The sequence below is a fragment of the Tursiops truncatus genome, chromosome 20 (assembly GCF_011762595.2).
Source record: "Tursiops truncatus isolate mTurTru1 chromosome 20, mTurTru1.mat.Y, whole genome shotgun sequence".
Classification (NCBI taxonomy): Eukaryota; Metazoa; Chordata; class Mammalia; order Artiodactyla; family Delphinidae; genus Tursiops; species Tursiops truncatus.
Window position 1 is genome coordinate 11105884 of NC_047053.1, and position 11422 is coordinate 11117305.

Below are 11422 nucleotides of genomic sequence, written 5' to 3' on the forward strand. Positions count from 1 at the left end.
AGAGAGTGGCATGGAGTTATATATACTACCAAATGTAAAATAAACAGCTGGTGGGAAGCAGCCGCATAGCACAGGGAGATCAGCTCGGTGCTTTGTGACCACCTAGAGGGGTGGGATAGGGAGGGTGGGAGGGAGATGCAAGAGGGAGGGGATATGGGGATATACGTATATGTATAGCTGATTCACTTTGTTATGAAGCAGAAACTGACACACCAGTGTAAAGCAATTGTACTCCAATAAAGATGTTAAAAAAAAAAAAAGGCAGAATACAACTATACTCCAAAAAAATCTAAAAAAAAAAAAGAAACCCACACACTTCAACTAAAGTCACAACCAAAGGGTGGGGTGGTAAGGGGGGGCAGAATACAGCAAAGGCGAATTTACATCTATATCTATCTAATCAGCTTTATTGATATATAATTCACATACCACACATTCACCCATTAAAATTGTACAGTTCAATGGTTTTTAGTCTTTTCAGAGTTACGCACCATCACCACGATCAACTTTAAAACACTTCCTCAGGGAGTTCCCTAGTGGCCTAGTGGTTAGGATTCTGGGCTTTCACTGCTGTGGCCCAGGTTCAATCCCTGGTTGGGGAACAGAGATCCTCCAAGCTGTGCAGCGCAGCCAAAACATAAAAATAAAAATAATAATTATAGTAATAAAACACTTCATCAGCACAGAAAGAAACCCTGTACCCATGAACAGTCACTCCCCATTTTTCCCCAGCTTCTCCCCTTTACCCCCCACCTCAGGCCTGGCAACCACCAGTCTACTTTCTGTCTCTGTGGATTTGCCTGTTCTGGACATTTCATATGAATGGAATCATACGTTGGCCTTTTGTGTCTGGCTTTGTTCACTGAGCACAGTGTTTTCAAGGTTCATCCACGTCATCACGTGGATCAGTACTACATTCCTCTTTATGGCTGAATAATATTCTGTTGTAGGGATCCACTATGATCTGTTTATGCATTCATCATTGATGGACATCGGGGTTGTTTCCACCTTTTGGCTATTATGAGTAATGCTGTTGTGAGAATTCATGTACAAGTTTTTGTGTGAACCTATGTTTTCAATGTATTGGGTATATACCTAGAAGTGGAATTGCTGGATCAAATGGCAGCTCCATTTTTAATAGCTTGAGGAACTGCCAGACTGTTTTCCACAGCAGCTGCACCATTCTACGTTCCCACCAGCAACATGCGAGTGTTCCAATTTCCCCACATCCTTGCAAACATTTGTTGTCTGCCTTTTTGATTCTAGCCATCCTAGTGGGTGTGAAGTAGTATCTTACTTACTGAAGTTTTTTTTTTTTTTCTTCAAATGCTTGGCTTTTTATTTATTTATTTATTTTTGGCTGTGTTCGGTCTTCATTTCTGTGTGAGGGCTTTCTCTAGTTGTGGCAAGCGGGGGGCCACTCTTCATCGCGGTGTGCGGGCCTCTCACTATCGCGGCCCCTCTTGTTGCGGAGCACAGGCTCCAGACGCGCAGGCTCAGTAGTTGTGGCTCCCGAGCTCTAGAGCACAGGCTCAGTAGTTGTGGTGCACGGGCTTAGTTGCTCCGCAGTATGTGGGATCTTCGCTGACCAGGGCTCGAACCCATGTTCCCTGCATTAGCAGGCGGATTCTCAACCACTGTGCCACCAGGGAAGCCCTTACTGAAGTTTTGATTGGCACTTCCTTCATGACTAATGATGTTCAACATCTTTATGTAGCTATTGGTCATTTGCATATCTTCTTCAGAGAAAGGTCTATCCAAATCCTTTGCCAATTTTTATATTGGGTTATTTTTCTCTTTATTGTTTGTTTTGTTTGTTGGTTTCGTTTTTGGCCACATGGCTTGTGGGATCTTAGTTCCCCGATCAGGGATGGAACCTGGGCCAGGGCAGTGAAAGCGTGGAGTCCTAACCACTGGACCACCACCAGCGAATTCCCTGTCTTTCTATTGTTAAGTTGTAAGAGTTCTTTATATTTTCTAGATACAAATTCCTCATCACTACATGATTAGCAAAACTATTTTCCCATTCTCCCATGGGTTTTTTTTTTCACGTTTTTGATATTTGCTTTATATGTTTTAAGGATATATTATTAGGTAATACAACTTGAGAATTTTTCATCTTAGCAGGTTGTTCCTGTAATCACAATGTAGATATTCTTGTTTTTCCTCATAAATATTTTTTGTCTTAAATAATAGTTTGATATTTGTAGATATACACCAGCTTTCTTTTGGTTAGTATTTTCTCTTTATTTTCAACCTTCCATATCCTTGTTTTAGATGTTTTCTCTTGTAAACAGCATGAATCTGGATTCTTTTTATAATCCAATCTGACAGCCAATCTGGCCAAGTTGGAGCATTTACAATTATCGTGACTCAGGCTAAACAGAGGTGTCTGCAATCTGCCGTGGGTTGGACAGGAGGAGGGAAAAGGAACTGCCAGTTATCAAATGTTAGTTTTGTGCCAGCCCTGTGCCATGTGTGTCCCACAGGTGGCCTTGGTCAATGCTCACACTGTGTTGGCATAAATATGATTACTCCTTTTTTTTTTTTTTTTTTTTCAGCACGGCGCGGCTTGCAAGATCTTAGTTCCCTGACCAGGGTTTGAACCCACATCCTCTGCGGTGAAAGTGTGAGTCCTAACCACTGGACCGCCAGGGAATTCCTGAAAGTTTTTTTTTTAATTGAAGTATAGTTAATTTACAACGTTGTGTTTTTATCAAGTGTACAGCAACACTTTTTCAGTTATACATATATATGTGTGTGTATATATATATATCCTTTTTCAGAGTCTTTTCCATTATAAGTTATTACAAGATATCTTTTCTATTATAAGTTATTACAAGATATTACATTATAAGATATTACAAGTTATTGCCATAAGTTATTACAAGATATCGAGTATACTTCCCTATGCCATACAGTAGGTCCTTGTTCACCTATTTTATATGTAGTAGTGTATATATGTTAACCCCAAACTCCTAATTTATCTCCCCCACCATTACGCCTATTTTATAGAGGAAGGGATCAAAGTTCTGCACAGTTAAGTCACCCAAAGCCACACAGCTAGTAAGTGGCAGAGTCAGGGCCCTGGCTGGGCTCCAGACCCCATCCCCACTACCTGCAGGGCATCCAGGAACCCTCCCAGAATGGGCAGGATCCAGCTGCGCCTTGAAGGTCAGATTGTGATAGAGAAAGAAGGAAAGGGTTTCCAGGCAAAGGGAACAGTCACAACTGTTGGGTGCCGAGGTGCATCACGGTCAGAGGGTGAGGCCCCTGTTCCACTTAACCCAGGCCACCCACAGGTATAGAAATATCTGTTCCCCACACTCACTCCCACCCCCTGGCATTTCTCCTGCCCATGACAGGCACAATAGGTCAGGCTGAGAGCTTTCACAGGAATCTGGCAAACAAGGCAATTCTGTTCCTGCTCCAGTTTTGTTCTGGGGAAATGTTTAACCCACTGAGTAGGGAGGGGGACTTGTAGCATTTGTCAATTGCCATGGTATAAATACTCCCATCATGTCCAGACTTGCAACATCACTAAATACACAGCGCCTGCAAGCCCAGAAGATCCAGCTCCAGCCCACCACCCTACCTACTCCCTCCTGGAAAACTATGCCCAAAGGTATGCCCAACTGCTACTGGAGGCTGTGCCTTTCCAGTGGGGTGCAGATGCTTCACACCCCACCCCCCCTTCTCCTTCTCCAGCTGGGCTTGGCAGTCTCTGCCCTTCAGGGAGCAGTAGAGAGACACAGCTGAAAGAGAGCACTGCCCAGCGAGCCGCTGGAGACAACGGATGCACTGTGAGCGCTCAGGGGCACCCTTGGTGCACGCACAGCTCTGTGTGTGCCCGTGTTTGGGGGCTGCTCTTGAAGTTGAACTGGAACATGCACCTGTAAGCGGTGATTTTTTAAATGTGTTGTTTTAAGAGTACCTGTGGGGGACTTCCCGGCTGGTCCAGCAGTTAAGACTTTGGGCTTCCACTGCAGGGGGCGTGGGTTCAACCTCTGGTCAGGGAACTAAGATCCTGCATGCCATGTAGCCAAAAAGAAAAAAAAGGGCTTACCTGGTGGCACAGTGGTTGAGAGTCCGCCTGCCGATGCAGGGGACGCGGGTTCGTGCCCCGGTCCGCGAGGATCCCACATGCCGCGGAGCGGCTGGGCCCGTGAGCCACGGCCGCTGGGCCTGCATGTCCGGAGCCTGTGCTCCACAACGGGAGAGGCCACAGCAGTGAGAGGCCCGCGTACTACAAAAAAAAAAAAAACACACAAAAAGAAAAAAAAAAGTACCTATGTGTTAATTATGCCCACAATTGTGTCTTAAGCTGTTAACGACAAGGGGCTTCTCTCTGCCTCAGATGTTCTGAACCCCTTCCCTGCTTCCGTCCCCATGGGCACAGCAACTTCATTCAGCCTGGGTCTCACATATGGCCCAAGACAAACCTAGAAACCTGTTGCAGGGGGATGGGCTGGGCCAGGTGAAGGTTCATGGGACACAGCTGAATCCTCAGGTGAGTGGGAATCATGGTGAAGGAAGACAGCAAGCTGGAGGAAGGGCAGGGGGCGGACACAGGCTGTCAGCAGGAGGCAGGCAAGGAGGGGGTGGAGCGCAAGTGGCAGAGCCAATGATTCAGGAAAGGGATGCTCAAGACCAGCGGAAGAGCCTTCAGTCATCTGCCTGCAGGCACCCTTGGTCCCACTGCGGAGGCTTGTGGGAGGCAGGGGATGGACACATGTCTAAATCAACCCAAGGGACCTGTGCCAGCCAGCTACCAGCTGACTCCATCACTCAAACTGAACGGCATCTTCTTGGCTCCAAACCTGCTGGTGGGCAGAGCTCCAGGGAGAGGCTTGATTCTAGCCAGGGAGAGGCTGAGTTCCCAGAAAGGGAACTGGGGCTGCTGTGTCACCTGAGGTCCCCAAATGCAGCCTCTCCACCCACACTGCCCCCAGGACTCCCCTCCCCTCTCCTCCCTTCCCTGCTCCTCTCTTCCCCCATCTCCCTGCCCAGCTCACTACACCCATCACTGGGCTGGTCAGAGTTTTCCCAGAGGATTGTTTGTAACCTGTGTGCATGTGTGAGTGTGCGTGTGTACCTGCAGTGCATGTACAAACCCGTGTGTGCTTGTCCATACTGTGAACACTCAAGTGTGCCTGTGCATGCACAATACCCCCATCACACACACATACACGCCATGTGTGCCTAGACCTTGAATCCTCCTCTTTGGGGGTTATTTTGCCAGGATTCCATATATCACCTACAGTGGATGTTAAAATGGCAGCCACTCACATCTAAAGTCCCTCAGGGGACTTCCCTGGTGGCACAGTGGATAAGACTCCACGCTCCCAGTGCAGGGGACCTGGGTTCAATCCCTGGTCGGGGAACTGGATCCCGCATGCGTGCTACAACTAAGAGTTCGCATGCCACAACTAAGTAGCCTGCGTGCTGCAACTAAGGAGCCCACGTGCCACAACGAAGACCTGGTGCAACCAAATAAATAAATCATAAATAAATAAAGTCCCTCAGAAGTCACCCAGTTCAACCCTACCAGTGCTTCTCAGGGAGTCACTATTGGTATTTGTGAGGGTTTTGGTTTTGGTTTTGGTTTTGGTTGAACTGCGCAGCTTGTGGGATCTTAGTTCCCCCACCAGGGATCAAACCCCAGCGTTCAGCAGTGAAAGCTTGGAATCTAACCACTGGAGCACCAAGGAATTTCCACTATTGGCATTTCAATAGAGATAATTCTCCTTTGCTGGGACCAACTCCCAACCCACTGCATGAGTTTAGTATTCCTGGTCCCAAAACCCTAGAAGGCACAAACCGCTAGTAGCGCTCCAGAAATGCTCTCACGAGTTTCCAACCTCTCGCGGAGGTGGGACAGTAGGGACCCAGGTGAGGACACCACAGGCTTTGTCAGTGGCTGGATTTTCTCCACAGAATCTCTGGAAAGTGTCTGGCCCCTGTGTGTGCTTAAACTCCCAAGAACTGCTAGCTGCCTACCTCCTGAAGCCATTCATCCCATGCACAGACAGTGCTACCTGAGAGAAGGTGCCCCATCACTAGTCCCGCTTCCTGCCCTCAAGGGCCACCCAAGTGCTGACCCCACTCACCTGGGCCTCACAATGCTTCGAGGAGGCCAGGCCACAAACAGGTGGGCTGGATAGGGGAGGTTCCTGAAGACTCCGGAAGAAGAGAAGCCCGTCTGACCAGCAAGAAGGCTGTAGAAACAAGGTAGAGCTCTGAGCTCGGCCAGGTGGCAGCTCTCGGGCCTGAGGCTTCGAGATGCAGCAGATGCCCACAGATACTGAAAGGGCTGCCTTCTCTCCGGCCATCCTGTCTACTGCTGCTCCAGGTGGGCGAGTGTGGTAGGTGGGGAGGAGGGGTTGCTGGGAACCGAAACTAAAGCAAAACAGCTCCCCACTCGGGCCCAGGGGGCCCAGCTGGGCTAGTGTGCTGTTTGGCACGAGGCGGTGAGGGCAGGGGTGGGGTGCGGGTGCCCCAGAGGGCTGGTAGTGTGTGCTGCCCGTGTCTTTTGATGGACCTACGTACCCCCATTCCCTTGGGTACGTGTTGGGGAGTCCAGTTGCCCAGGGACGACCTCACTGTGCCAATCGTCCCACACCTATCTGGAGCAGAACTTTTTTGCCCAATGTAATTCCAGGAAACTTCGTTTTTTGTTTTTTGTTTTTTTTTTTGCAGAGCCGCGAGACATGCAGGATCTTAGTTCCCTGACCAGGGATCGAACCCCCTACAGTGGAAGCACGGAGCCTTAACCACTGGACCGCCAGGGAAGTCCCTAGCATTCCTGATAAAAATACTTGAGAAGACCTTCTTCTCTGGAAGTTAGATGTATTCACACAACCATCTTCCATCTGGCAAACAGGCTAATGTTGCTTACCCAGATTTTTAAAGTCCAGCTTGATGACAATTAACTAACAATTTTTTTCATATCAAATGTTTCTACCCAGAGGGAATCTTTCCACTAGATTTTTTCAAAGTATCTCCCTTTGCAGAAGATTTGAAATAAAATTTTAACTTGGGGGGGGGGTCAAATCAGTGTATCTTCTGCCCTCTTGTCAGCTTAACACGACTACACTTTGGACACAGCTGCTTAGAGGAGAAAACTAAGAAAAAAAATAACGTTATCAAACCAGAAACTGAGGGGGAGATTATCCTTATCCACACCCGTATATCTTCCTTCCTCTCCCTCCTTCTTTCTTTTTTTCTTTCCCCCTTTGTAAGCAGATAGGTTGCGGGGCGGGGCAGGGGGGTGTGGTACCTGGAGAAAGAGAACCAGGAATGGCTTTCTTGACATAAGAGAATCCATTTTGGCCAAAGCCATTTTGTAATCTAAGCCTGGACACAATGGTTGCCCTCAAACAGTTCTCAGTAATTAATGATCTTAAGGGAGGGAACTGCAGAAACAAGGGAGGCTGCCCTGAAACAGTAGTGCAGCCTTGGGGCAGGGTCCTGGTTCCTCAAGGGATATAGGTAATAACGCATCTTTGCGTTCTGCAGGAGCTAACGCCCCACCCAGGTGGAGGACGGAATGATGATGTTGACGCTCCTGACTTCAATCAACGAAGGCTTGGACTCTGCTGCCCTTTGCCCCAATTCTATGCTGACTTCTCCTGTGCTCTAGCACCCTCATAAATACACATGTACTCTTAGCTTAAAACTTCCCCAATTTTGCTGTTCTTGGAGACACTGCTTTGGGAGAGATCCCCCATGTTTTCCTTACTTGCTGCAAGTAATAAATCTTTCCTTCTCCCGATCTTTGGCTTGGTTGTGATACCCACCAAGAGGTGAACCCAGTTTTCAGGGACCACCTTCCCTTCTCTTCCCTCCCCTCCCCTCCCCTTCTCTACCCAGCTTTTCTCCTTTCTAGCTTTTCGGAAAGATTCCCTAAGGTTCCTGGCACTCCTTAAGCCCCAGGTAGCCTAAAGCACATCCCTCACCTCTAACCCCACTCCAACCGCGACCCTCCCCCCACCAGCAGCACGTGGCATATAAAAAGAAGAAAAACTCAAAACTCAAGTATCTAGCAGCCCCTGGCAACTGCAGGTGAGAACTTCAGGTGCGATCCAAGAGGATCCTGTGGGTCAAGGGGAAAATAAGGTTTAATTTACATAAGTCTCGTTTTGACCAGACTTTCCCCAACCTCTGTCCACCCACCCCCACCTCCACTCCCCAACCCCACCCCCTGTAGGGGTTTCCAGACCCTCCCCTCCAGCCGTCCCTGACCCACCGTCCCGGACCCACCCTCGGGCCGGGCTCCCAGTCCCCTGCCATCGAAATCCAACCCGGTCACCTTAACCTCTGGCTGAGCGCACACACGGGGACACAGCCCAGCAGGAAATGTGAGGAACTGATCACCCCCACACGTTCACGCCCACTGGGGCATCGCCAGGCTCTGAGTCCCGCCCAGATCTTCATCCCAAGCCTGGGGCTCCGGCTCTCTAACCCCGGAGTTCCTGGAAGTCGGCCGAGAGGATGCACCCCACCTCCCCTCTCTTCCCTTCCCCCGTCCCTTCTTCCCCAAGCCACACCCGGACTGAGTTCCGGAAAAGTCCCCGGGCCTGCCGAGTGGTCCTGCAGGCGTTCCCTCTCCCATCTGCTTTCTTTATTATTCTAATCGACTGCTGGAGACACCCTTTGTCAACTGCCGAGAGCTATGCAAATGACCGCGGTTAGTATTGTTATTACCAAGAGGCGCTTGGTTTCAAAATCGCTTTGAATATTCTAGCACCAAATCTTGTCTGTTCCGGGCTTGGGGGCTTCCACCGCGTTGGCCTTTTTTCCTCTCTGTGAATTGCAGGGCGGAAGCCCACCCTTAGCCCTTCCTGCTCGGAGAGGAGGTGGTTTGACAAACTGAGTGGGGAGGGCAGATAGCTTGAACTTGGAGTTGGCCGGGCCGGTGCTCGGATCCTGCCTCTGCGCCTGCGTTACTGTCTGACCTTAGGCAAGTCACTTCGTGTCTCCGAGCCTCAGTTTTCTCACCCAGAGGGGACTGAACTCCCTCCTCAGAGGGTCGTCGTGTGGCCATGTGCCTGGCGAATGGAAGTAAAGCCCCTGGTGCCCGCGCACTAAAGGACCTGGGCCAGTGACAGGTCAGGTGGCAGTGGCTGTCTCCATCCGCTGGGGGAGGGCTGGCAGAGTTGCCAGATTTAGCAAAAAAAAAGTTTTTTAAAGAAAGTTTTTTTAAAAAATATAAATAAATAATTATTTATTTATGGCTGCGTTGGGTCTTCGTTGCTGCACTCTGGCTTTCTCTAGTTGCAGACGAGCAGGGGCTGCTCTTCATTGCGGTGCGCGGGCTTCTCATTGCGATGGCTTGTCTTGTCTTTGCGGAGCATGGGCTCTAGGTGCGCGGGCTCAATAGTTGCATCGCACAGGCTTAGTTGCTCTGCCGCATGTGGGATCTTTCCCAACCAGGACTCGAACCCATGTTCTCTGCATTGGCAGGCAGATTCTTAACCACTGTGCCACCAGGGAAGTCCCTAGATTTAGCAAATTTTTAAAAAAGGATGCCCAGTTAAAGGAGAATTTCAAATGAGTGGTTTTCTTTTTATTTTTGAAGTATATAAGTATGTCCGTCCCATACAATATTTGGGATATACTTATACTAAAAAATTTATTATCTGAAATTCAAATTTATCTGCAGACCCTAAAAGAGAGACTAAGGTACTGATAATGGGTTTCTTGTTGCCACCTGAGAGTTTTCATTTGGGACTGAGAACTCTGGGATACACGGGGTGAGAGCCTGTGGAAGAAACATGGGCTGAAGTAGGAGAAGGATCTAGAACACATGCCTGAAAAGGGCAGTGGCCACCAGGCCTGGTTGACCTTCTGCTCTAGCCAGCAGCCTGGATGGGGGCTGGGGTCGGTGGACCCATGTTTCCCCCTTCCCCCCACCTCCAGTTTACCTGCTCCTCCTCCAGCTCTTGCTGGTCTGGCCACCAGCCCACTCCCCAACCCACATTCCCTGCACCAGAGGGACAGCAGGAGGCATCACAGAAGAAGCTAGACCCAGGTGGTAAATCAGGAGTAAAGCTAGCTGTGTGTTAATTGTCTTCCAGGAAACCAGACTGTGTCATTGCAGAAAGCCAGCAGCAGGACACGCCCCAGAGTTGGTTTAACCTGTTGTGGCCAGACTGGCTGAATTAACCATCCCTCTGTTGAACACGTGACCACTCCAATCCTATGACCACTGGGAAGACATTCATCCAACAAACATTTTTTCATCTCCTTTGTCCATCCCACAGGCAAGCTTCAACTCACTCCTCCTCTGCCATCCTGACTCCACCCCCATCACCATACTGCCTCTCCCTCTTCCTCCGCACCTAGTCCGTCCTGTCTGTCTGGGTCTGTCCCAGGGCCCCACTGCTTAGCTCGGGCTCATCAGTGCTCACCTTGAACTACTGCAGCCTCCTCCCCATCTACCCATATACCCCAGCTCCATTCCCAATAAAAGCAGGTCTCATCTTGCCACTTCTCTGCTGCAACTCCTCTGTTTTGCATCAGTGGCCAAGACCCAACCCTCAGGGACTGAAAAGCCGGACAAACCAGGGTGCCTGAATAAAACATGCCTCTTCCAGTCACCCAGGAGAAGCTGTTGCTCATCACAGGTGAGGGGGCGGGGAAGACAGGTCTTGGGAGGGCTGGGGCCCAGGCTGTCCTGCCAGCTCTCATCAGCTGAGGTGAGGAAGACAGGCACGGTGACTCAGGCTGGGGTAGGGGCCAGACCCCACTCCAGTTACAAACTGTGTCTGTGTTTCTATCTTAGATGCTCAACCTCATTCATAACATAAGAAATGTAGATTAAAACTACAAGATACCATTGTTCACCTATCAGATGAGCAAGACAAAACAAAAAAGCCAACAAAAGGGAACTCATGGGCTTCCCTGGTGGCGCAGTGGTTGGGAGTCCGCCTGCCAATGCAGGGGACACGGGTTCGTGCCCCGGTCTGGGAAGATCCCACATGCCGCGGAGCGGCTGGGCCCGTGAGCCACGGCCACTGAGCCTGAGCATCCGGAGCCTGTGCTCCACAACGGGAGAGGCCACAGCAGTGAGAGGCCCATGTACCGCAAAAAAAAAAAGGGGAACTCATGCTGGTCAAGGTGTCTGAAAACAGGTCCCACCACATCGTTGGTGGGAAAGTCAACTGGCACAACCTCTTTAAAAGGCCAACTCGTAATATCTATCAAAAAATTAAATATACAAAGACAGATGTAGAGACAAACATATGGACACCGAGGGGGGAAAGCGGCAGGGGGTGGTGGTGGTGGTGTGATGAATTGGGAGATTGGGATTGACATGTATACACTGATGTGTATAAAATGGATGAGTAATAAGAACCTGCTCTATAAAAAAATAAATAAAATTCAAAACAAAAACAAAAACTCTTCGTCCCAGCAATTC

General features: G+C 49.4%; 1 long non-coding RNA gene across 1 annotated transcript; it reads left to right on the top strand.

Annotated features, from left to right (window-relative positions):
* Positions 1–8458: 8458 nt before the first annotated feature.
* Positions 8459–11404, top strand: LOC117309482 (uncharacterized). Its single transcript, XR_004523825.2, has 2 exons — positions 8459–8689; positions 10080–11404. It is a non-coding gene; the product is annotated as an uncharacterized lncRNA (long non-coding RNA).
* Positions 11405–11422: the final 18 nt, after the last annotated feature.